Raw genomic sequence first — 22,433 nt, forward strand, 5'->3', positions numbered from 1 at the left:
CCTGCCTCGGCTTCGGGGCCGGTAAGTGGGAAAGGTGGGTGCTGGTCGCCTCTGGGCTGGTCTCCCTGAGGAGGCGGCGGTGGCCCATCCTGCCTCCCCCGGGGCCTTGCGAAGCGGGAGACGGGCCCGGGGGAGGCCCCCGGGGGGCGCGTCCCGGGTTTCCCGGAGCGAGCAAAAGGCAGGCCAAGTGCGGGAGGGCGTCCCCAGGGAGGCGTGAGAGCTGTGTCGAGGACCGGGAGGTGTGAGGAAAGGCGAGCGGGCTGTGCGGGAGCTGCCCCTGCGGGGTGCGTGCAGGTGAGGCGCGGGAGCGGGCGTGCGGGCGGCAGCCCCGTCCTGGGCGGTGCGTTTCCCCTGTGGGTTTTGTGTCGGGGTGTGTGCGTGTGTGTGCGTGCAGTTTGTGAGGGCGTCATCTGAGGAGCGAGTGCGTGGTGAGAGGGGAGCGGGTGTGTATTTGTGGGGGGTGGGGAGGAGGGTTCGTCGCGGTGCGTGTGGGCCGGGTGTCGAGGGCTGCGGATGGTGCTGCGGGGCGTGAGCCTGGGTGTGTGGAGGCTGGGGTGCGAGGCCGGTGGCGCGTGCGTGCGTGCGTGCGTGGGTGCGCGCGTGCGTGAGGGCGTTGCGGACTCGGTGTGGGGGCGGGGGGGGGGGGTCGGCGTGGAGCAGGCAGGGCGGTGTCTGTGGGCTCGTTTAAAGGCAGGCAAAGCGGCAGGCAGCAGCGTCTACGGCCATACCACCCTGAACACGCCTGATCTCGTCTGGTCTCGGAAGCTAAGCAGGGTCGGGTCTGGTTAGTACTTGGATGGGAGACCTCCTGGGAATACTGGGTGCTGTAGGCTTTTGCCGGCCCTCGCCACGCTCCCTGCCGCTGCCCGGCTGCAGGTCTCCCTGCGGCACAGGCTTTTGCCGCCTGGTCCTCGCTTGCTTCCGCAGAGGTCTCGCAGGCCGTAGCCACCTCGCCCGCCGCAGCCCAGGGCGAGGGCTTGGGGCGCCCGGCCCCGCGGCGTCTTTGTTTTTCTTACCAGGCGGCGCTCTTGCCCCCTTGGCAGCAGGTGTGGGAGGCCAGCTGGCCGAAGCGGCGGCAGGCGCCCCAAGGCCTGTCTGCCCTCGCGCTCCCTGCCCGCCGCTTCAGCTCCGCCGCTGGAGGCTGGGAGAAAGGAAAGCCAGAAGCCTTGCCGTGCGGCGCAGCCCGGGCCTTTGGGGTGGCTGGTTGAGGGAAGCCCTTTGCCAGCCTGCCTCCTTGGCAGCTGGCCCTTTGAAAGTGAGGGGAGGGAGGCAGCCGCTGTCCTTTTGGCCGGGAAGGCTGCCTGCGGGCCTGGAGCAGTCCCTGCCTCGGCTTCGGGGCCGGTAAGTGGGAAAGGTGGGTGCTGGTCGCCTCTGGGCTGGTCTCCCTGAGGAGGCGGCGGTGGCCCATCCTGCCTCCCCCGGGGCCTTGCGAAGCGGGAGACGGGCCCGGGGGAGGCCCCCGGGGGGCGCGTCCCGGGTTTCCGGAGCGAGCAAAAGGCAGGCCAAGTGCGGGAGGGCGTCCCCAGGGAGGCGTGAGAGCTGTGTCGAGGACCGGGAGGTGTGAGGAAAGGCGAGCGGGCTGTGCGGGAGCTGCCCCTGCGGGGTGCGTGCAGGTGAGGCGCGGGAGCGGGCGTGCGGGCGGCAGCCCCGTCCTGGGCGGTGCGTTTCCCCTGTGGGTTTTGTGTCGGGGTGTGTGCGTGTGTGTGCGTGCAGTTTGTGAGGGCGTCATCTGAGGAGCGAGTGCGTGGTGAGAGGGGAGCGGGTGTGTATTTGTGGGGGGTGGGGAGGAGGGTTCGTCGCGGTGCGTGTGGGCCGGGGGTCGGGGGCTGCGGATGGTGCTGCGGGGCGTGAGCCTGGGTGTGTGGAGGCTGGGGTGCGAGGCCGGTGGCGCGTGCGTGCGTGCGTGCGTGGGTGCGCGCGTGCGTGAGGGCGTTGCGGACCCGGTGTGGGGGCGGGGGGGGGGGTCGGGATGGAGCAGGCAGGGCGGTGTCTGTGGGCTCGTTTAAAGGCAGGCAAAGCGGCAGGCAGCAGCGTCTACGGCCATACCACCCTGAACACGCCCGATCTCGTCTGATCTCGGAAGCTAAGCAGGGTCGGGCCTGGTTAGTACTTGGATGGGAGACCTCCTGGGAATACTGGGTGCTGTAGGCTTTTGCCGGCCCTCGCCACGCTCCCTGCCGCTGCCCGGCTGCAGGTCTCCCTGCGGCACAGGCTTTTGCCGCCTGGTCCTCGCTTGCTTCCGCAGAGGTCTCGCAGGCCGTAGCCACCTCGCCCGCCGCAGCCCAGGGCGAGGGCTTGGGGCGCCCGGCCCCGCGGCGTCTTTGTTTTTCTTACCAGGCGGCGCTCTTGCCCCCTTGGCAGCAGGTGTGGGAGGCCAGCTGGCCGAAGCGGCGGCAGGCGCCCCAAGGCCTGTCTGCCCTCGCGCTCCCTGCCCGCCGCTTCAGCTCCGCCGCTGGAGGCTGGGAGAAAGGAAAGCCAGAAGCCTTGCCGTGCGGCGCAGCCCGGGCCTTTGGGGTGGCTGGTTGAGGGAAGCCCTTTGCCAGCCTGCCTCCTTGGCAGCTGGCCCTTTGAAAGTGAGGGGAGGGAGGCAGCCGCTGTCCTTTTGGCCGGGAAGGCTGCCTGCGGGCCTGGAGCAGTCCCTGCCTCGGCTTCGGGGCCGGTAAGTGGGAAAGGTGGGTGCTGGTCGCCTCTGGGCTGGTCTCCCTGAGGAGGCGGCGGTGGCCCATCCTGCCTCCCCCGGGGCCTTGCGAAGCGGGAGACGGGCCCGGGGGAGGCCCCCGGGGGGCGCGTCCCGGGTTTCCCGGAGCGAGCAAAAGGCAGGCCAAGTGCGGGAGGGCGTCCCCAGGGAGGCGTGAGAGCTGTGTCGAGGACCGGGAGGTGTGAGGAAAGGCGAGCGGGCTGTGCGGGAGCTGCCCCTGCGGGGTGCGTGCAGGTGAGGCGCGGGAGCGGGCGTGCGGGCGGCAGCCCCGTCCTGGGCGGTGCGTTTCCCCTGTGGGTTTTGTGTCGGGGTGTGTGCGTGTGTGTGCGTGCAGTTTGTGAGGGCGTCATCTGAGGAGCGAGTGCGTGGTGAGAGGGGAGCGGGTGTGTATTTGTGGGGGGTGGGGAGGAGGGTTCGTCGCGGTGCGTGTGGGCCGGGGGTCGGGGGCTGCGGATGGTGCTGCGGGGCGTGAGCCTGGGTGTGTGGAGGCTGGGGTGCGAGGCCGGTGGCGCGTGCATGCGTGCGTGCGTGGGTGCGCGCGTGCGTGAGGGCGTTGCGGACCCGGTGTGGGGGCGGGGGGGGGGGTCGGCGTGGAGCAGGCAGGGCGGTGTCTGTGGGCTCGTTTAAAGGCAGGCAAAGCGGCAGGCAGCAGCGTCTACGGCCATACCACCCTGAACACGCTCGATCTCGTCTGATCTCGGAAGCTAAGCAGGGTCGGGCCTGGTTAGTACTTGGATGGGAGACCTCCTGGGAATACTGGGTGCTGTAGGCTTTTGCCGGCCCTCGCCACGCTCCCTGCCGCTGCCCGGCTGCAGGTCTCCCTGCGGCACAGGCTTTTGCCGCCTGGTCCTCGCTTGCTTCCGCAGAGGTCTCGCAGGCCGTAGCCAGCTCGCCCGCCGCAGCCCAGGGCGAGGGCTTGGGGCGCCCGGCCCCGCGGCGTCTTTGTTTTTCTTACCAGGCGGCGCTCTTGCCCCCTTGGCAGCAGGTGTGGGAGGCCAGCTGGCCGAAGCGGCGGCAGGCGCCCCAAGGCCTGTCTGCCCTCGCGCTCCCTGCCCGCCGCTTCAGCTCCGCCGCTGGAGGCTGGGAGAAAGGAAAGCCAGAAGCCTTGCCGTGCGGCGCAGCCCGGGCCTTTGGGGTGGCTGGTTGAGGGAAGCCCTTTGCCAGCCTGCCTCCTTGGCAGCTGGCCCTTTGAAAGTGAGGGGAGGGAGGCAGCCGCTGTCCTTTTGGCCGGGAAGGCTGCCTGCGGGCCTGGAGCAGTCCCTGCCTCGGCTTCGGGGCCGGTAAGTGGGAAAGGTGGGTGCTGGTCGCCTCTGGGCTGGTCTCCCTGAGGAGGCGGCGGTGGCCCATCCTGCCTCCCCCGGGGCCTTGCGAAGCGGGAGACGGGCCCGGGGGAGGCCCCCGGGGGGCGCGTCCCGGGTTTCCCGGAGCGAGCAAAAGGCAGGCCAAGTGCGGGAGGGCGTCCCCAGGGAGGCGTGAGAGCTGTGTCGAGGACCGGGAGGTGTGAGGAAAGGCGAGCGGGCTGTGCGGGAGCTGCCCCTGCGGGGTGCGTGCAGGTGAGGCGCGGGAGCGGGCGTGCGGGCGGCAGCCCCGTCCTGGGCGGTGCGTTTCCCCTGTGGGTTTTGTGTCGGGGTGTGTGCGTGTGTGTGCGTGCAGTTTGTGAGGGCGTCATCTGAGGAGCGAGTGCGTGGTGAGAGGGGAGCGGGTGTGTATTTGTGGGGGGTGGGGAGGAGGGTTCGTCGCGGTGCGTGTGGGCCGGGTGTCGAGGGCTGCGGATGGTGCTGCGGGGCGTGAGCCTGGGTGTGTGGAGGCTGGGGTGCGAGGCCGGTGGCGCGTGCGTGCGTGCGTGCGTGGGTGCGCGCGTGCGTGAGGGCGTTGCGGACCCGGTGTGGGGGCGGGGGGGGGAGTCGGCGTGGAGCAGGCAGGGCGGTGTCTGTGGGCTCGTTTAAAGGCAGGCAAAGCGGCAGGCAGCAGCGTCTACGGCCATACCACCCTGAACACGCCTGATCTCGTCTGGTCTCGGAAGCTAAGCAGGGTCGGGTCTGGTTAGTACTTGGATGGGAGACCTCCTGGGAATACTGGGTGCTGTAGGCTTTTGCCGGCCCTCGCCACGCTCCCTGCCGCTGCCCGGCTGCAGGTCTCCCTGCGGCACAGGCTTTTGCCGCCTGGTCCTCGCTTGCTTCCGCAGAGGTCTCGCAGGCCGTAGCCACCTCGCCCGCCGCAGCCCAGGGCGAGGGCTTGGGGCGCCCGGCCCCGCGGCGTCTTTGTTTTTCTTACCAGGCGGCGCTCTTGCCCCCTTGGCAGCAGGTGTGGGAGGCCAGCTGGCCGAAGCGGCGGCAGGCGCCCCAAGGCCTGTCTGCCCTCGCGCTCCCTGCCCGCCGCTTCAGCTCCGCCGCTGGAGGCTGGGAGAAAGGAAAGCCAGAAGCCTTGCCGTGCGGCGCAGCCCGGGCCTTTGGGGTGGCTGGTTGAGGGAAGCCCTTTGCCAGCCTGCCTCCTTGGCAGCTGGCCCTTTGAAAGTGAGGGGAGGGAGGCAGCCGCTGTCCTTTTGGCCGGGAAGGCTGCCTGCGGGCCTGGAGCAGTCCCTGCCTCGGCTTCGGGGCCGGTAAGTGGGAAAGGTGGGTGCTGGTCGCCTCTGGGCTGGTCTCCCTGAGGAGGCGGCGGTGGCCCATCCTGCCTCCCCCGGGGCCTTGCGAAGCGGGAGACGGGCCCGGGGGAGGCCCCCGGGGGGCGCGTCCCGGGTTTCCCGGAGCGAGCAAAAGGCAGGCCAAGTGCGGGAGGGCGTCCCCAGGGAGGCGTGAGAGCTGTGTCGAGGACCGGGAGGTGTGAGGAAAGGCGAGCGGGCTGTGCGGGAGCTGCCCCTGCGGGGTGCGTGCAGGTGAGGCGCGGGAGCGGGCGTGCGGGCGGCAGCCCCGTCCTGGGCGGTGCGTTTCCCCTGTGGGTTTTGTGTCGGGGTGTGTGCGTGTGTGTGCGTGCAGTTTGTGAGGGCGTCATCTGAGGAGCGAGTGCGTGGTGAGAGGGGAGCGGGTGTGTATTTGTGGGGGGTGGGGAGGAGGGTTCGTCGCGGTGCGTGTGGGCCGGGGGTCGGGGGCTGCGGATGGTGCTGCGGGGCGTGAGCCTGGGTGTGTGGAGGCTGGGGTGCGAGGCCGGTGGCGCGTGCGTGCGTGCGTGCGTGGGTGCGCGCGTGCGTGAGGGCGTTGCGGACCCGGTGTGGGGGCAGGGGGGGGGGGTCGGCGTGGAGCAGGCAGGGCGGTGTCTGTGGGCTCGTTTAAAGGCAGGCAAAGCGGCAGGCAGCAGCGTCTACGGCCATACCACCCTGAACACGCCCGATCTCGTCTGATCTCGGAAGCTAAGCAGGGTCGGGCCTGGTTAGTACTTGGATGGGAGACCTCCTGGGAATACTGGGTGCTGTAGGCTTTTGCCGGCCCTCGCCACGCTCCCTGCCGCTGCCCGGCTGCAGGTCTCCCTGCGGCACAGGCTTTTGCCGCCTGGTCCTCGCTTGCTTCCGCAGAGGTCTCGCAGGCCGTAGCCACCTCGCCCGCCGCAGCCCAGGGCGAGGGCTTGGGGCGCCCGGCCCCGCGGCGTCTTTGTTTTTCTTACCAGGCGGCGCTCTTGCCCCCTTGGCAGCAGGTGTGGGAGGCCAGCTGGCCGAAGCGGCGGCAGGCGCCCCAAGGCCTGTCTGCCCTCGCGCTCCCTGCCCGCCGCTTCAGCTCCGCCGCTGGAGGCTGGGAGAAAGGAAAGCCAGAAGCCTTGCCGTGCGGCGCAGCCCGGGCCTTTGGGGTGGCTGGTTGAGGGAAGCCCTTTGCCAGCCTGCCTCCTTGGCAGCTGGCCCTTTGAAAGTGAGGGGAGGGAGGCAGCCGCTGTCCTTTTGGCCGGGAAGGCTGCCTGCGGGCCTGGAGCAGTCCCTGCCTCGGCTTCGGGGCCGGTAAGTGGGAAAGGTGGGTGCTGGTCGCCTCTGGGCTGGTCTCCCTGAGGAGGCGGCGGTGGCCCATCCTGCCTCCCCCGGGGCCTTGCGAAGCGGGAGACGGGCCCGGGGGAGGCCCCCGGGGGGCGCGTCCCGGGTTTCCCGGAGCGAGCAAAAGGCAGGCCAAGTGCGGGAGGGCGTCCCCAGGGAGGCGTGAGAGCTGTGTCGAGGACCGGGAGGTGTGAGGAAAGGCGAGCGGGCTGTGCGGGAGCTGCCCCTGCGGGGTGCGTGCAGGTGAGGCGCGGGAGCGGGCGTGCGGGCGGCAGCCCCGTCCTGGGCGGTGCGTTTCCCCTGTGGGTTTTGTGTCGGGGTGTGTGCGTGTGTGTGCGTGCAGTTTGTGAGGGCGTCATCTGAGGAGCGAGTGCGTGGTGAGAGGGGAGCGGGTGTGTATTTGTGGGGGGTGGGGAGGAGGGTTCGTCGCGGTGCGTGTGGGCCGGGGGTCGGGGGCTGCGGATGGTGCTGCGGGGCGTGAGCCTGGGTGTGTGGAGGCTGGGGTGCGAGGCCGGTGGCGCGTGCGTGCGTGCGTGCGTGGGTGCGCGCGTGCGTGAGGGCGTTGCGGACCCGGTGTGGGGGCGGGGGGGGGGGGGTCGGCGTGGAGCAGGCAGGGCGGTGTCTGTGGGCTCGTTTAAAGGCAGGCAAAGCGGCAGGCAGCAGCGTCTACGGCCATACCACCCTGAACACGCCCGATCTCGTCTGATCTCGGAAGCTAAGCCGGGTCGGGCCTGGTTAGTACTTGGATGGGAGACCTCCTGGGAATACTGGGTGCTGTAGGCTTTTGCCGGCCCTCGCCACGCTCCCTGCCGCTGCCCGGCTGCAGGTCTCCCTGCGGCACAGGCTTTTGCCGCCTGGTCCTCGCTTGCTTCCGCAGAGGTCTCGCAGGCCGTAGCCACCTCGCCCGCCGCAGCCCAGGGCGAGGGCTTGGGGCGCCCGGCCCCGCGGCGTCTTTGTTTTTCTTACCAGGCGGCGCTCTTGCCCCCTTGGCAGCAGGTGTGGGAGGCCAGCTGGCCGAAGCGGCGGCAGGCGCCCCAAGGCCTGTCTGCCCTCGCGCTCCCTGCCCGCCGCTTCAGCTCCGCCGCTGGAGGCTGGGAGAAAGGAAAGCCAGAAGCCTTGCCGTGCGGCGCAGCCCGGGCCTTTGGGGTGGCTGGTTGAGGGAAGCCCTTTGCCAGCCTGCCTCCTTGGCAGCTGGCCCTTTGAAAGTGAGGGGAGGGAGGCAGCCGCTGTCCTTTTGGCCGGGAAGGCTGCCTGCGGGCCTGGAGCAGTCCCTGCCTCGGCTTCGGGGCCGGTAAGTGGGAAAGGTGGGTGCTGGTCGCCTCTGGGCTGGTCTCCCTGAGGAGGCGGCGGTGGCCCATCCTGCCTCCCCCGGGGCCTTGCGAAGCGGGAGACGGGCCCGGGGGAGGCCCCCGGGGGGCGCGTCCCGGGTTTCCCGGAGCGAGCAAAAGGCAGGCCAAGTGCGGGAGGGCGTCCCCAGGGAGGCGTGAGAGCTGTGTCGAGGACCGGGAGGTGTGAGGAAAGGCGAGCGGGCTGTGCGGGAGCTGCCCCTGCGGGGTGCGTGCAGGTGAGGCGCGGGAGCGGGCGTGCGGGCGGCAGCCCCGTCCTGGGCGGTGCGTTTCCCCTGTGGGTTTTGTGTCGGGGTGTGTGCGTGTGTGTGCGTGCAGTTTGTGAGGGCGTCATCTGAGGAGCGAGTGCGTGGTGAGAGGGGAGCGGGTGTGTATTTGTGGGGGGTGGGGAGGAGGGTTCGTCGCGGTGCGTGTGGGCCGGGGGTCGGGGGCTGCGGATGGTGCTGCGGGGCGTGAGCCTGGGTGTGTGGAGGCTGGGGTGCGAGGCCGGTGGCGCGTGCGTGCGTGCGTGCGTGGGTGCGCGCGTGCGTGAGGGCGTTGCGGACCCGGTGTGGGGGCAGGGGGGGGGGGTCGGCGTGGAGCAGGCAGGGCGGTGTCTGTGGGCTCGTTTAAAGGCAGGCAAAGCGGCAGGCAGCAGCGTCTACGGCCATACCACCCTGAACACGCCCGATCTCGTCTGATCTCGGAAGCTAAGCAGGGTCGGGCCTGGTTAGTACTTGGATGGGAGACCTCCTGGGAATACTGGGTGCTGTAGGCTTTTGCCGGCCCTCGCCACGCTCCCTGCCGCTGCCCGGCTGCAGGTCTCCCTGCGGCACAGGCTTTTGCCGCCTGGTCCTCGCTTGCTTCCGCAGAGGTCTCGCAGGCCGTAGCCACCTCGCCCGCCGCAGCCCAGGGCGAGGGCTTGGGGCGCCCGGCCCCGCGGCGTCTTTGTTTTTCTTACCAGGCGGCGCTCTTGCCCCCTTGGCAGCAGGTGTGGGAGGCCAGCTGGCCGAAGCGGCGGCAGGCGCCCCAAGGCCTGTCTGCCCTCGCGCTCCCTGCCCGCCGCTTCAGCTCCGCCGCTGGAGGCTGGGAGAAAGGAAAGCCAGAAGCCTTGCCGTGCGGCGCAGCCCGGGCCTTTGGGGTGGCTGGTTGAGGGAAGCCCTTTGCCAGCCTGCCTCCTTGGCAGCTGGCCCTTTGAAAGTGAGGGGAGGGAGGCAGCCGCTGTCCTTTTGGCCGGGAAGGCTGCCTGCGGGCCTGGAGCAGTCCCTGCCTCGGCTTCGGGGCCGGTAAGTGGGAAAGGTGGGTGCTGGTCGCCTCTGGGCTGGTCTCCCTGAGGAGGCGGCGGTGGCCCATCCTGCCTCCCCCGGGGCCTTGCGAAGCGGGAGACGGGCCCGGGGGAGGCCCCCGGGGGGCGCGTCCCGGGTTTCCCGGAGCGAGCAAAAGGCAGGCCAAGTGCGGGAGGGCGTCCCCAGGGAGGCGTGAGAGCTGTGTCGAGGACCGGGAGGTGTGAGGAAAGGCGAGCGGGCTGTGCGGGAGCTGCCCCTGCGGGGTGCGTGCAGGTGAGGCGCGGGAGCGGGCGTGCGGGCGGCAGCCCCGTCCTGGGCGGTGCGTTTCCCCTGTGGGTTTTGTGTCGGGGTGTGTGCGTGTGTGTGCGTGCAGTTTGTGAGGGCGTCATCTGAGGAGCGAGTGCGTGGTGAGAGGGGAGCGGGTGTGTATTTGTGGGGGGTGGGGAGGAGGGTTCGTCGCGGTGCGTGTGGGCCGGGGGTCGGGGGCTGCGGATGGTGCTGCGGGGCGTGAGCCTGGGTGTGTGGAGGCTGGGGTGCGAGGCCGGTGGCGCGTGCGTGCGTGCGTGGGTGCGCGCGTGCGTGAGGGCGTTGCGGACCCGGTGTGGGGGCAGGGGGGGGGGGTCGGCGTGGAGCAGGCAGGGCGGTGTCTGTGGGCTCGTTTAAAGGCAGGCAAAGCGGCAGGCAGCAGCGTCTACGGCCATACCACCCTGAACACGCCCGATCTCGTCTGATCTCGGAAGCTAAGCAGGGTCGGGCCTGGTTAGTACTTGGATGGGAGACCTCCTGGGAATACTGGGTGCTGTAGGCTTTTGCCGGCCCTCGCCACGCTCCCTGCCGCTGCCCGGCTGCAGGTCTCCCTGCGGCACAGGCTTTTGCCGCCTGGTCCTCGCTTGCTTCCGCAGAGGTCTCGCAGGCCGTAGCCACCTCGCCCGCCGCAGCCCAGGGCGAGGGCTTGGGGCGCCCGGCCCCGCGGCGTCTTTGTTTTTCTTACCAGGCGGCGCTCTTGCCCCCTTGGCAGCAGGTGTGGGAGGCCAGCTGGCCGAAGCGGCGGCAGGCGCCCCAAGGCCTGTCTGCCCTCGCGCTCCCTGCCCGCCGCTTCAGCTCCGCCGCTGGAGGCTGGGAGAAAGGAAAGCCAGAAGCCTTGCCGTGCGGCGCAGCCCGGGCCTTTGGGGTGGCTGGTTGAGGGAAGCCCTTTGCCAGCCTGCCTCCTTGGCAGCTGGCCCTTTGAAAGTGAGGGGAGGGAGGCAGCCGCTGTCCTTTTGGCCGGGAAGGCTGCCTGCGGGCCTGGAGCAGTCCCTGCCTCGGCTTCGGGGCCGGTAAGTGGGAAAGGTGGGTGCTGGTCGCCTCTGGGCTGGTCTCCCTGAGGAGGCGGCGGTGGCCCATCCTGCCTCCCCCGGGGCCTTGCGAAGCGGGAGACGGGCCCGGGGGAGGCCCCCGGGGGGCGCGTCCCGGGTTTCCCGGAGCGAGCAAAAGGCAGGCCAAGTGCGGGAGGGCGTCCCCAGGGAGGCGTGAGAGCTGTGTCGAGGACCGGGAGGTGTGAGGAAAGGCGAGCGGGCTGTGCGGGAGCTGCCCCTGCGGGGTGCGTGCAGGTGAGGCGCGGGAGCGGGCGTGCGGGCGGCAGCCCCGTCCTGGGCGGTGCGTTTCCCCTGTGGGTTTTGTGTCGGGGTGTGTGCGTGTGTGTGCGTGCAGTTTGTGAGGGCGTCATCTGAGGAGCGAGTGCGTGGTGAGAGGGGAGCGGGTGTGTATTTGTGGGGGGTGGGGAGGAGGGTTCGTCGCGGTGCGTGTGGGCCGGGGGTCGGGGGCTGCGGATGGTGCTGCGGGGCGTGAGCCTGGGTGTGTGGAGGCTGGGGTGCGAGGCCGGTGGCGCGTGCGTGCGTGCGTGCGTGGGTGCGCGCGTGCGTGAGGGCGTTGCGGACCCGGTGTGGGGGCGGGGGGGGGGGGGTCGGCGTAGAGCAGGCAGGGCGGTGTCTGTGGGCTCGTTTAAAGGCAGGCAAAGCGGCAGGCAGCAGCGTCTACGGCCATACCACCCTGAACACGCCCGATCTCGTCTGATCTCGGAAGCTAAGCAGGGTGGGGCCTGGTTAGTACTTGGATGGGAGACCTCCTGGGAATACTGGGTGCTGTAGGCTTTTGCCGGCCCTCGCCACGCTCCCTGCCGCTGCCCGGCTGCAGGTCTCCCTGCGGCACAGGCTTTTGCCGCCTGGTCCTCGCTTGCTTCCGCAGAGGTCTCGCAGGCCGTAGCCACCTCGCCCGCCGCAGCCCAGGGCGAGGGCTTGGGGCGCCCGGCCCCGCGGCGTCTTTGTTTTTCTTACCAGGCGGCGCTCTTGCCCCCTTGGCAGCAGGTGTGGGAGGCCAGCTGGCCGAAGCGGCGGCAGGCGCCCCAAGGCCTGTCTGCCCTCGCGCTCCCTGCCCGCCGCTTCAGCTCCGCCGCTGGAGGCTGGGAGAAAGGAAAGCCAGAAGCCTTGCCGTGCGGCGCAGCCCGGGCCTTTGGGGTGGCTGGTTGAGGGAAGCCCTTTGCCAGCCTGCCTCCTTGGCAGCTGGCCCTTTGAAAGTGAGGGGAGGGAGGCAGCCGCTGTCCTTTTGGCCGGGAAGGCTGCCTGCGGGCCTGGAGCAGTCCCTGCCTCGGCTTCGGGGCCGGTAAGTGGGAAAGGTGGGTGCTGGTCGCCTCTGGGCTGGTCTCCCTGAGGAGGCGGCGGTGGCCCATCCTGCCTCCCCCGGGGCCTTGCGAAGCGGGAGACGGGCCCGGGGGAGGCCCCCGGGGGGCGCGTCCCGGGTTTCCCGGAGCGAGCAAAAGGCAGGCCAAGTGCGGGAGGGCGTCCCCAGGGAGGCGTGAGAGCTGTGTCGAGGACCGGGAGGTGTGAGGAAAGGCGAGCGGGCTGTGCGGGAGCTGCCCCTGCGGGGTGCGTGCAGGTGAGGCGCGGGAGCGGGCGTGCGGGCGGCAGCCCCGTCCTGGGCGGTGCGTTTCCCCTGTGGGTTTTGTGTCGGGGTGTGTGCGTGTGTGTGCGTGCAGTTTGTGAGGGCGTCATCTGAGGAGCGAGTGCGTGGTGAGAGGGGAGCGGGTGTGTATTTGTGGGGGGTGGGGAGGAGGGTTCGTCGCGGTGCGTGTGGGCCGGGGGTCGGGGGCTGCGGATGGTGCTGCGGGGCGTGAGCCTGGGTGTGTGGAGGCTGGGGTGCGAGGCCGGTGGCGCGTGCGTGCGTGCGTGCGTGGGTGCGCGCGTGCGTGAGGGCGTTGCGGACCCGGTGTGGGGGCGGGGGGGGGGGGTCGGCGTGGAGCAGGCAGGGCGGTGTCTGTGGGCTCGTTTAAAGGCAGGCAAAGCGGCAGGCAGCAGCGTCTACGGCCATACCACCCTGAACACGCCCGATCTCGTCTGATCTCGGAAGCTAAGCAGGGTCGGGCCTGGTTAGTACTTGGATGGGAGACCTCCTGGGAATACTGGGTGCTGTAGGCTTTTGCCGGCCCTCGCCACGCTCCCTGCCGCTGCCCGGCTGCAGGTCTCCCTGCGGCACAGGCTTTTGCCGCCTGGTCCTCGCTTGCTTCCGCAGAGGTCTCGCAGGCCGTAGCCACCTCGCCCGCCGCAGCCCAGGGCGAGGGCTTGGGGCGCCCGGCCCCGCGGCGTCTTTGTTTTTCTTACCAGGCGGCGCTCTTGCCCCCTTGGCAGCAGGTGTGGGAGGCCAGCTGGCCGAAGCGGCGGCAGGCGCCCCAAGGCCTGTCTGCCCTCGCGCTCCCTGCCCGCCGCTTCAGCTCCGCCGCTGGAGGCTGGGAGAAAGGAAAGCCAGAAGCCTTGCCGTGCGGCGCAGCCCGGGCCTTTGGGGTGGCTGGTTGAGGGAAGCCCTTTGCCAGCCTGCCTCCTTGGCAGCTGGCCCTTTGAAAGTGAGGGGAGGGAGGCAGCCGCTGTCCTTTTGGCCGGGAAGGCTGCCTGCGGGCCTGGAGCAGTCCCTGCCTCGGCTTCGGGGCCGGTAAGTGGGAAAGGTGGGTGCTGGTCGCCTCTGGGCTGGTCTCCCTGAGGAGGCGGCGGTGGCCCATCCTGCCTCCCCCGGGGCCTTGCGAAGCGGGAGACGGGCCCGGGGGAGGCCCCCGGGGGGCGCGTCCCGGGTTTCCCGGAGCGAGCAAAAGGCAGGCCAAGTGCGGGAGGGCGTCCCCAGGGAGGCGTGAGAGCTGTGTCGAGGACCGGGAGGTGTGAGGAAAGGCGAGCGGGCTGTGCGGGAGCTGCCCCTGCGGGGTGCGTGCAGGTGAGGCGCGGGAGCGGGCGTGCGGGCGGCAGCCCCGTCCTGGGCGGTGCGTTTCCCCTGTGGGTTTTGTGTCGGGGTGTGTGCGTGTGTGTGCGTGCAGTTTGTGAGGGCGTCATCTGAGGAGCGAGTGCGTGGTGAGAGGGGAGCGGGTGTGTATTTGTGGGGGGTGGGGAGGAGGGTTCGTCGCGGTGCGTGTGGGCCGGGGGTCGGGGGCTGCGGATGGTGCTGCGGGGCGTGAGCCTGGGTGTGTGGAGGCTGGGGTGCGAGGCCGGTGGCGCGTGCGTGCGTGCGTGCGTGGGTGCGCGCGTGCGTGAGGGCGTTGCGGACCCGGTGTGGGGGCGGGGGGGGGGGGTCGGCGTGGAGCAGGCAGGGCGGTGTCTGTGGGCTCGTTTAAAGGCAGGCAAAGCGGCAGGCAGCAGCGTCTACGGCCATACCACCCTGAACACGCCCGATCTCGTCTGATCTCGGAAGCTAAGCAGGGTCGGGCCTGGTTAGTACTTGGATGGGAGACCTCCTGGGAATACTGGGTGCTGTAGGCTTTTGCCGGCCCTCGCCACGCTCCCTGCCGCTGCCCGGCTGCAGGTCTCCCTGCGGCACAGGCTTTTGCCGCCTGGTCCTCGCTTGCTTCCGCAGAGGTCTCGCAGGCCGTAGCCACCTCGCCCGCCGCAGCCCAGGGCGAGGGCTTGGGGCGCCCGGCCCCGCGGCGTCTTTGTTTTTCTTACCAGGCGGCGCTCTTGCCCCCTTGGCAGCAGGTGTGGGAGGCCAGCTGGCCGAAGCGGCGGCAGGCGCCCCAAGGCCTGTCTGCCCTCGCGCTCCCTGCCCGCCGCTTCAGCTCCGCCGCTGGAGGCTGGGAGAAAGGAAAGCCAGAAGCCTTGCCGTGCGGCGCAGCCCGGGCCTTTGGGGTGGCTGGTTGAGGGAAGCCCTTTGCCAGCCTGCCTCCTTGGCAGCTGGCCCTTTGAAAGTGAGGGGAGGGAGGCAGCCGCTGTCCTTTTGGCCGGGAAGGCTGCCTGCGGGCCTGGAGCAGTCCCTGCCTCGGCTTCGGGGCCGGTAAGTGGGAAAGGTGGGTGCTGGTCGCCTCTGGGCTGGTCTCCCTGAGGAGGCGGCGGTGGCCCATCCTGCCTCCCCCGGGGCCTTGCGAAGCGGGAGACGGGCCCGGGGGAGGCCCCCGGGGGGCGCGTCCCGGGTTTCCCGGAGCGAGCAAAAGGCAGGCCAAGTGCGGGAGGGCGTCCCCAGGGAGGCGTGAGAGCTGTGTCGAGGACCGGGAGGTGTGAGGAAAGGCGAGCGGGCTGTGCGGGAGCTGCCCCTGCGGGGTGCGTGCAGGTGAGGCGCGGGAGCGGGCGTGCGGGCGGCAGCCCCGTCCTGGGCGGTGCGTTTCCCCTGTGGGTTTTGTGTCGGGGTGTGTGCGTGTGTGTGCGTGCAGTTTGTGAGGGCGTCATCTGAGGAGCGAGTGCGTGGTGAGAGGGGAGCGGGTGTGTATTTGTGGGGGGTGGGGAGGAGGTTTCGTCGCGGTGCGTGTGGGCCGGGGGTCGGGGGCTGCGGATGGTGCTGCGGGGCGTGAGCCTGGGTGTGTGGAGGCTGGGGTGCGAGGCCGGTGGCGCGTGCGTGCGTGCGTGCGTGGGTGCGCGCGTGCGTGAGGGCGTTGCGGACCCGGTGTGGGGGCGGGGGGGGGGGGTCGGCGTGGAGCAGGCAGGGCGGTGTCTGTGGGCTCGTTTAAAGGCAGGCAAAGCGGCAGGCAGCAGCGTCTACGGCCATACCACCCTGAACACGCCCGATCTCGTCTGATCTCGGAAGCTAAGCAGGGTCGGGCCTGGTTAGTACTTGGATGGGAGACCTCCTGGGAATACTGGGTGCTGTAGGCTTTTGCCGGCCCTCGCCACGCTCCCTGCCGCTGCCCGGCTGCAGGTCTCCCTGCGGCACAGGCTTTTGCCGCCTGGTCCTCGCTTGCTTCCGCAGAGGTCTCGCAGGCCGTAGCCACCTCGCCCGCCGCAGCCCAGGGCGAGGGCTTGGGGCGCCCGGCCCCGCGGCGTCTTTGTTTTTCTTACCAGGCGGCGCTCTTGCCCCCTTGGCAGCAGGTGTGGGAGGCCAGCTGGCCGAAGCGGCGGCAGGCGCCCCAAGGCCTGTCTGCCCTCGCGCTCCCTGCCCGCCGCTTCAGCTCCGCCGCTGGAGGCTGGGAGAAAGGAAAGCCAGAAGCCTTGCCGTGCGGCGCAGCCCGGGCCTTTGGGGTGGCTGGTTGAGGGAAGCCCTTTGCCAGCCTGCCTCCTTGGCAGCTGGCCCTTTGAAAGTGAGGGGAGGGAGGCAGCCGCTGTCCTTTTGGCCGGGAAGGCTGCCTGCGGGCCTGGAGCAGTCCCTGCCTCGGCTTCGGGGCCGGTAAGTGGGAAAGGTGGGTGCTGGTCGCCTCTGGGCTGGTCTCCCTGAGGAGGCGGCGGTGGCCCATCCTGCCTCCCCCGGGGCCTTGCGAAGCGGGAGACGGGCCCGGGGGAGGCCCCCGGGGGGCGCGTCCCGGGTTTCCCGGAGCGAGCAAAAGGCAGGCCAAGTGCGGGAGGGCGTCCCCAGGGAGGCGTGAGAGCTGTGTCGAGGACCGGGAGGTGTGAGGAAAGGCGAGCGGGCTGTGCGGGAGCTGCCCCTGCGGGGTGCGTGCAGGTGAGGCGCGGGAGCGGGCGTGCGGGCGGCAGCCCCGTCCTGGGCGGTGCGTTTCCCCTGTGGGTTTTGTGTCGGGGTGTGTGCGTGTGTGTGCGTGCAGTTTGTGAGGGCGTCATCTGAGGAGCGAGTGCGTGGTGAGAGGGGAGCGGGTGTGTATTTGTGGGGGGTGGGGAGGAGGGTTCGTCGCGGTGCGTGTGGGCCGGGGGTCGGGGGCTGCGGATGGTGCTGCGGGGCGTGAGCCTGGGTGTGTGGAGGCTGGGGTGCGAGGCCGGTGGCGCGTGCGTGCGTGCGTGCGTGGGTGCGCGCGTGCGTGAGGGCGTTGCGGACCCGGTGTGGGGGCGGGGGGGGGGTCGGCGTGGAGCAGGCAGGGCGGTGTCTGTGGGCTCGTTTAAAGGCAGGCAAAGCGGCAGGCAGCAGCGTCTACGGCCATACCACCCTGAACACGCCCGATCTCGTCTGATCTCGGAAACTAAGCAGGGTCGGGCCTGGTTAGTACTTGGATGGGAGACCTCCTGGGAATACTGGGTGCTGTAGGCTTTTGCCGGCCCTCGCCACGCTCCCTGCCGCTGCCCGGCTGCAGGTCTCCCTGCGGCACAGGCTTTTGCCGCCTGGTCCTCGCTTGCTTCCGCAGAGGTCTCGCAGGCTGTAGCCACCTCGCCCGCCGCAGCCCAGGGCGAGGGCTTGGGGCGCCCGGCCCCGCGGCGTCTTTGTTTTTCTTACCAGGCGGCGCTCTTGCCCCCTTGGCAGCAGGTGTGGGAGGCCAGCTGGCCGAAGCGGCGGCAGGCGCCCCAAGGCCTGTCTGCCCTCGCGCTCCCTGCCCGCCGCTTCAGCTCCGCCGCTGGAGGCTGGGAGAAAGGAAAGCCAGAAGCCTTGCCGTGCGGCGCAGCCCGGGCCTTTGGGGTGGCTGGTTGAGGGAAGCCCTTTGCCAGCCTGCCTCCTTGGCAGCTGGCCCTTTGAAAGTGAGGGGAGGGAGGCAGCCGCTGTCCTTTTGGCCGGGAAGGCTGCCTGCGGGCCTGGAGCAGTCCCTGCCTCGGCTTCGGGGCCGGTAAGTGGGAAAGGTGGGTGCTGGTCGCCTCTGGGCTGGTCTCCCTGAGGAGGCGGCGGTGGCCCATCCTGCCTCCCCCGGGGCCTTGCGAAGCGGGAGACGGGCCCGGGGGAGGCCCCCGGGGGGCGCGTCCCGGGTTTCCCGGAGCGAGCAAAAGGCAGGCCAAGTGCGGGAGGGCGTCCCCAGGGAGGCGTGAGAGCTGTGTCGAGGACCGGGAGGTGTGAGGAAAGGCGAGCGGGCTGTGCGGGAGCTGCCCCTGCGGGGTGCGTGCAGGTGAGGCGCGGGAGCGGGCGTGCGGGCGGCAGCCCCGTCCTGGGCGGTGCGTTTCCCCTGTGGGTTTTGTGTCGGGGTGTGTGCGTGTGTGTGCGTGCAGTTTGTGAGGGCGTCATCTGAGGAGCGAGTGCGTGGTGAGAGGGGAGCGGGTGTGTATTTGTGGGGGGTGGGGAGGAGGGTTCGTCGCGGTGCGTGTGGGCCGGGGGTCGGGGGCTGCGGATGGTGCTGCGGGGCGTGAGCCTGGGTGTGTGGAGGCTGGGGTGCGAGGCCGGTGGCGCGTGCGTGCGTGCGTGCGTGGGTGCGCGCGTGCGTGAGGGCGTTGCGGACCCGGTGTGGGGGCGGGGGGGGGGGTCGGCGTGGAGCAGGCAGGGCGGTGTCTGTGGGCTCGTTTAAAGGCAGGCAAAGCGGCAGGCAGCAGCGTCTACGGCCATACCACCCTGAACACGCCCGATCTCGTCTGATCTCGGAAGCTAAGCAGGGTCGGGCCTGGTTAGTACTTGGATGGGAGACCTCCTGGGAATACTGGGTGCTGTAGGCTTTTGCTGGCCCTCGCCACGCTCCCTGCCGCTGCCCGGCTGCAGGTCTCCCTGCGGCACAGGCTTTTGCCGCCTGGTCCTCGCTTGCTTCCGCAGAGGTCTCGCAGGCCGTAGCCACCTCGCCCGCCGCAGCCCAGGGCGAGGGCTTGGGGCGCCCGGCCCCGCGGCGTCTTTGTTTTTCTTACCAGGCGGCGCTCTTGCCCCCTTGGCAGCAGGTGTGGGAGGCCAGCTGGCCGAAGCGGCGGCAGGCGCCCCAAGGCCTGTCTGCCCTCGCGCTCCCTGCCCGCCGCTTCAGCTCCGCCGCTGGAGGCTGGGAGAAAGGAAAGCCAGAAGCCTTGCCGTGCGGCGCAGCCCGGGCCTTTGGGGTGGCTGGTTGAGGGAAGCCCTTTGCCAGCCTGCCTCCTTGGCAGCTGGCCCTTTGAAAGTGAGGGGAGGGAGGCAGCCGCTGTCCTTTTGGCCGGGAAGGCTGCCTGCGGGCCTGGAGCAGTCCCTGCCTCGGCTTCGGGGCCGGTAAGTGGGAAAGGTGGGTGCTGGTCGCCTCTGGGCTGGTCTCCCTGAGGAGGCGGCGGTGGCCCATCCTGCCTCCCCCGGGGCCTTGCGAAGCGGGAGACGGGCCCGGGGGAGGCCCCCGGGGGGCGCGTCCCGGGTTTCCCGGAGCGAGCAAAAGGCAGGCCAAGTGCGGGAGGGCGTCCCCAGGGAGGCGTGAGAGCTGTGTCGAGGACCGGGAGGTGTGAGGAAAGGCGAGCGGGCTGTGCGGGAGCTGCCCCTGCGGGGTGCGTGCAGGTGAGGCGCGGGAGCGGGCATGCGGGCGGCAGCCCCGTCCTGGGCGGTGCGTTTCCCCTGTGGGTTTTGTGTCGGGGTGTGTGCGTGTGTGTGCGTGCAGTTTGTGAGGGCGTCATCTGAGGAGCGAGTGCGTGGTGAGAGGGGAGCGGGTGTGTATTTGTGGGGGGTGGGGAGGAGGGTTCGTCGCGGTGCGTGTGGGCCGGGGGTCGGGGGCTGCGGATGGTGCTGCGGGGCGTGAGCCTGGGTGTGTGGAGGCTGGGGTGCGAGGCCGGTGGCGCGTGCGTGCGTGCGTGCGTGGGTGCGCGCGTGCGTGAGGGCGTTGCGGACCCGGTGTGGGGGCGGGGGGGGGAGTCGGCGTGGAGCAGGCAGGGCGGTGTCTGTGGGCTCGTTTAAAGGCAGGCAAAGCGGCAGGCAGCAGCGTCTACGGCCATACCACCCTGAACACGCCCGATCTCGTCTGGTCTCGGAAGCTAAGCAGGGTCGGGCCTGGTTAGTACTTGGATGGGAGACCTCCTGGGAATACTGGGTGCTGTAGGCTTTTGCCGGCCCTCGCCACGCTCCCTGCCGCTGCCCGGCTGCAGGTCTCCCTGCGGCACAGGCTTTTGCCGCCTGGTCCTCGCTTGCTTCCGCAGAGGTCTCGCAGGCCGTAGCCACCTCGCCCGCCGCAGCCCAGGGCGAGGGCTTGGGGCGCCCGGCCCCGCGGCGTCTTTGTTTTTCTTACCAGGCGGCGCTCTTGCCCCCTTGGCAGCAGGTGTGGGAGGCCAGCTGGCCGAAGCGGCGGCAGGCGCCCCAAGGCCTGTCTGCCCTCGCGCTCCCTGCCCGCCGCTTCAGCTCCGCCGCTGGAGGCTGGGAGAAAGGAAAGCCAGAAGCCTTGCCGTGCGGCGCAGCCCGGGCCTTTGGGGTGGCTGGTTGAGGGAAGCCCTTTGCCAGCCTGCCTCCTTGGCAGCTGGCCCTTTGAAAGTGAGGGGAGGGAGGCAGCCGCTGTCCTTTTGGCCGGGAAGGCTGCCTGCGGGCCTGGAGCAGTCCCTGCCTCGGCTTCGGGGCCGGTAAGTGGGAAAGGTGGGTGCTGGTCGCCTCTGGGCTGGTCTCCCTGAGGAGGCGGCGGTGGCCCATCCTGCCTCCCCCGGGGCCTTGCGAAGCGGGAGACGGGCCCGGGGGAGGCCCCCGGGGGGCGCGTCCCGGGTTTCCCGGAGCGAGCAAAAGGCAGGCCAAGTGCGGGAGGGCGTCCCCAGGGAGGCGTGAGAGCTGTGTCGAGGACCGGGAGGTGTGAGGAAAGGCGAGCGGGCTGTGCGGGAGCTGCCCCTGCGGGGTGCGTGCAGGTGAGGCGCGGGAGCGGGCGTGCGGGCGGCAGCCCCGTCCTGGGCGGTGCGTTTCCCCTGTGGGTTTTGTGTCGGGGTGTGTGCGTGTGTGTGCGTGCAGTTTGTGAGGGCGTCATCTGAGGAGCGAGTGCGTGGTGAGAGGGGAGCGGGTGTGTATTTGTGGGGGGTGGGGAGGAGGGTTCGTCGCGGTGCGTGTGGGCCGGGTGTCGAGGGCTGCGGATGGTGCTGCGGGGCGTGAGCCTGGGTGTGTGGAGGCTGGGGTGCGAGGCCGGTGGCGCGTGCGTGCGTGCGTGCGTGGGTGCGCGCGTGCGTGAGGGCGTTGCGGAACCGGTGTGGGGGCGGGGGGGGGAGTCGGCGTGGAGCAGGCAGGGCGGTGTCTGTGGGCTCGTTTAAAGGCAGGCAAAGCGGCAGGCAGCAGCGTCTACGGCCATACCACCCTGAACACGCCCGATCTCGTCTGGTCTCGGAAGCTAAGCAGGGTCGGGCCTGGTTAGTACTTGGATGGGAGACCTCCTGGGAATACTGGGTGCTGTAGGCTTTTGCCGGCCCTCGCCACGCTCCCTGCCGCTGCCCGGCTGCAGGTCTCCCTGCGGCACAGGCTTTTGCCGCCTGGTCCTCGCTTGCTTCCGCAGAGGTCTCGCAGGCCGTAGCCACCTCGCCCGCCGCAGCCCAGGGCGAGGGCTTGGGGCGCCCGGCCCCGCGGCGTCTTTGTTTTTCTTACCAGGCGGCGCTCTTGCCCCCTTGGCAGCAGGTGTGGGAGGCCAGCTGGCCGAAGCGGCGGCAGGCGCCCCAAGGCCTGTCTGCCCTCGCGCTCCCTGCCCGCCGCTTCAGCTCCGCCGCTGGAGGCTGGGAGAAAGGAAAGCCAGAAGCCTTGCCGTGCGGCGCAGCCCGGGCCTTTGGGGTGGCTGGTTGAGGGAAGCCCTTTGCCAGCCTGCCTCCTTGGCAGCTGGCCCTTTGAAAGTGAGGGGAGGGAGGCAGCCGCTGTCCTTTTGGCCGGGAAGGCTGCCTGCGGGCCTGGAGCAGTCCCTGCCTCGGCTTCGGGGCCGGTAAGTGGGAAAGGTGGGTGCTGGTCGCCTCTGGGCTGGTCTCCCTGAGGAGGCGGCGGTGGCCCATCCTGCCTCCCCCGGGGCCTTGCGAAGCGGGAGACGGGCCCGGGGGAGGCCCCCGGGGGGCGCGTCCCGGGTTTCCCGGAGCGAGCAAAAGGCAGGCCAAGTGCGGGAGGGCGTCCCCAGGGAGGCGTGAGAGCTGTGTCGAGGACCGGGAGGTGTGAGGAAAGGCGAGCGGGCTGTGCGGGAGCTGCCCCTGCGGGGTGCGTGCAGGTGAGGCGCGGGAGCGGGCGTGCGGGCGGCAGCCCCGTCCTGGGCGGTGCGTTTCCCCTGTGGGTTTTGTGTCGGGGTGTGTGCGTGTGTGTGCGTGCAGTTTGTGAGGGCGTCATCTGAGGAGCGAGTGCGTGGTGAGAGGGGAGCGGGTGTGTATTTGTGGGGGGTGGGGAGGAGGGTTCGTCGCGGTGCGTGTGGGCCGGGGGTCGGGGGCTGCGGATGGTGCTGCGGGGCGTGAGCCTGGGTGTGTGGAGGCTGGGGTGCGAGGCCGGTGGCGCGTGCGTGCGTGCGTGCGTGGGTGCGCGCGTGCGTGAGGGCGTTGCGGACCCGGTGTGGGGGCGGGGGGGGGGGGGTCGGCGTGGAGCAGGCAGGGCGGTGTCTGTGGGCTCGTTTAAAGGCAGGCAAAGCGGCAGGCAGCAGCGTCTACGGCCATACCACCCTGAACACGCCCGATCTCGTCTGATCTCGGAAGCTAAGCAGGGTCGGGCCTGGTTAGTACTTGGATGGGAGACCTCCTGGGAATACTGGGTGCTGTAGGCTTTTGCCGGCCCTCGCCACGCTCCCTGCCGCTGCCCGGCTGCAGGTCTCCCTGCGGCACAGGCTTTTGCCGCCTGGTCCTCGCTTGCTTCCGCAGAGGTCTCGCAGGCCGTAGCCACCTCGCCCGCCGCAGCCCAGGGCGAGGGCTTGGGGCGCCCGGCCCCGCGGCGTCTTTGTTTTTCTTACCAGGCGGCGCTCTTGCCCCCTTGGCAGCAGGTGTGGGAGGCCAGCTGGCCGAAGCGGCGGCAGGCGCCCCAAGGCCTGTCTGCCCTCGCGCTCCCTGCCCGCCGCTTCAGCTCCGCCGCTGGAGGCTGGGAGAAAGGAAAGCCAGAAGCCTTGCCGTGCGGCGCAGCCCGGGCCTTTGGGGTGGCTGGTTGAGGGAAGCCCTTTGCCAGCCTGCCTCCTTGGCAGCTGGCCCTTTGAAAGTGAGGGGAGGGAGGCAGCCGCTGTCCTTTTGGCCGGGAAGGCTGCCTGCGGGCCTGGAGCAGTCCCT

At 70.7% G+C, this 22,433-nt stretch overlaps 17 non-coding genes across 17 annotated transcripts; all 17 read left to right on the top strand.

The window, feature by feature from the left end:
* The first annotated feature begins 714 nt into the window (after positions 1-714).
* On the top strand, positions 715-833 carry LOC142071280 (5S ribosomal RNA). The gene has a single exon (XR_012667357.1). It is a non-coding gene; the product is annotated as a 5S ribosomal RNA (ribosomal RNA).
* A 1,199-nt stretch (positions 834-2,032) lies between these two features.
* On the top strand, positions 2,033-2,151 carry LOC142071305 (5S ribosomal RNA). The gene has a single exon (XR_012667379.1). It is a non-coding gene; the product is annotated as a 5S ribosomal RNA (ribosomal RNA).
* A 1,200-nt stretch (positions 2,152-3,351) lies between these two features.
* LOC142071263 (5S ribosomal RNA) lies at positions 3,352-3,470 on the top strand. The gene has a single exon (XR_012667338.1). It is a non-coding gene; the product is annotated as a 5S ribosomal RNA (ribosomal RNA).
* A 1,200-nt stretch (positions 3,471-4,670) lies between these two features.
* Positions 4,671-4,789, top strand: LOC142071281 (5S ribosomal RNA). Its single transcript, XR_012667358.1, has one exon. It is a non-coding gene; the product is annotated as a 5S ribosomal RNA (ribosomal RNA).
* Positions 4,790-5,990: 1,201 nt separating this feature from the next.
* LOC142071306 (5S ribosomal RNA) lies at positions 5,991-6,109 on the top strand. Its single transcript, XR_012667380.1, has one exon. It is a non-coding gene; the product is annotated as a 5S ribosomal RNA (ribosomal RNA).
* A 1,202-nt stretch (positions 6,110-7,311) lies between these two features.
* Positions 7,312-7,430, top strand: LOC142071271 (5S ribosomal RNA). The gene has a single exon (XR_012667347.1). It is a non-coding gene; the product is annotated as a 5S ribosomal RNA (ribosomal RNA).
* A 1,201-nt stretch (positions 7,431-8,631) lies between these two features.
* On the top strand, positions 8,632-8,750 carry LOC142071307 (5S ribosomal RNA). The gene has a single exon (XR_012667381.1). It is a non-coding gene; the product is annotated as a 5S ribosomal RNA (ribosomal RNA).
* A 1,197-nt stretch (positions 8,751-9,947) lies between these two features.
* LOC142071308 (5S ribosomal RNA) lies at positions 9,948-10,066 on the top strand. The gene has a single exon (XR_012667382.1). It is a non-coding gene; the product is annotated as a 5S ribosomal RNA (ribosomal RNA).
* Positions 10,067-11,268: 1,202 nt separating this feature from the next.
* Positions 11,269-11,387, top strand: LOC142071260 (5S ribosomal RNA). Its single transcript, XR_012667335.1, has one exon. It is a non-coding gene; the product is annotated as a 5S ribosomal RNA (ribosomal RNA).
* Positions 11,388-12,588: 1,201 nt separating this feature from the next.
* On the top strand, positions 12,589-12,707 carry LOC142071309 (5S ribosomal RNA). Its single transcript, XR_012667383.1, has one exon. It is a non-coding gene; the product is annotated as a 5S ribosomal RNA (ribosomal RNA).
* Positions 12,708-13,908: 1,201 nt separating this feature from the next.
* Positions 13,909-14,027, top strand: LOC142071310 (5S ribosomal RNA). The gene has a single exon (XR_012667384.1). It is a non-coding gene; the product is annotated as a 5S ribosomal RNA (ribosomal RNA).
* Positions 14,028-15,228: 1,201 nt separating this feature from the next.
* On the top strand, positions 15,229-15,347 carry LOC142071311 (5S ribosomal RNA). Its single transcript, XR_012667385.1, has one exon. It is a non-coding gene; the product is annotated as a 5S ribosomal RNA (ribosomal RNA).
* A 1,199-nt stretch (positions 15,348-16,546) lies between these two features.
* Positions 16,547-16,665, top strand: LOC142071276 (5S ribosomal RNA). Its single transcript, XR_012667352.1, has one exon. It is a non-coding gene; the product is annotated as a 5S ribosomal RNA (ribosomal RNA).
* A 1,200-nt stretch (positions 16,666-17,865) lies between these two features.
* On the top strand, positions 17,866-17,984 carry LOC142071312 (5S ribosomal RNA). Its single transcript, XR_012667386.1, has one exon. It is a non-coding gene; the product is annotated as a 5S ribosomal RNA (ribosomal RNA).
* A 1,200-nt stretch (positions 17,985-19,184) lies between these two features.
* LOC142071265 (5S ribosomal RNA) lies at positions 19,185-19,303 on the top strand. Its single transcript, XR_012667340.1, has one exon. It is a non-coding gene; the product is annotated as a 5S ribosomal RNA (ribosomal RNA).
* Positions 19,304-20,503: 1,200 nt separating this feature from the next.
* LOC142071266 (5S ribosomal RNA) lies at positions 20,504-20,622 on the top strand. The gene has a single exon (XR_012667341.1). It is a non-coding gene; the product is annotated as a 5S ribosomal RNA (ribosomal RNA).
* A 1,202-nt stretch (positions 20,623-21,824) lies between these two features.
* LOC142071314 (5S ribosomal RNA) lies at positions 21,825-21,943 on the top strand. Its single transcript, XR_012667387.1, has one exon. It is a non-coding gene; the product is annotated as a 5S ribosomal RNA (ribosomal RNA).
* Positions 21,944-22,433: the final 490 nt, after the last annotated feature.

Source organism: Caretta caretta, chromosome 2 (assembly GCF_965140235.1).
Source record: "Caretta caretta isolate rCarCar2 chromosome 2, rCarCar1.hap1, whole genome shotgun sequence".
NCBI lineage: Eukaryota > Metazoa > Chordata > Testudines > Cheloniidae > Caretta > Caretta caretta.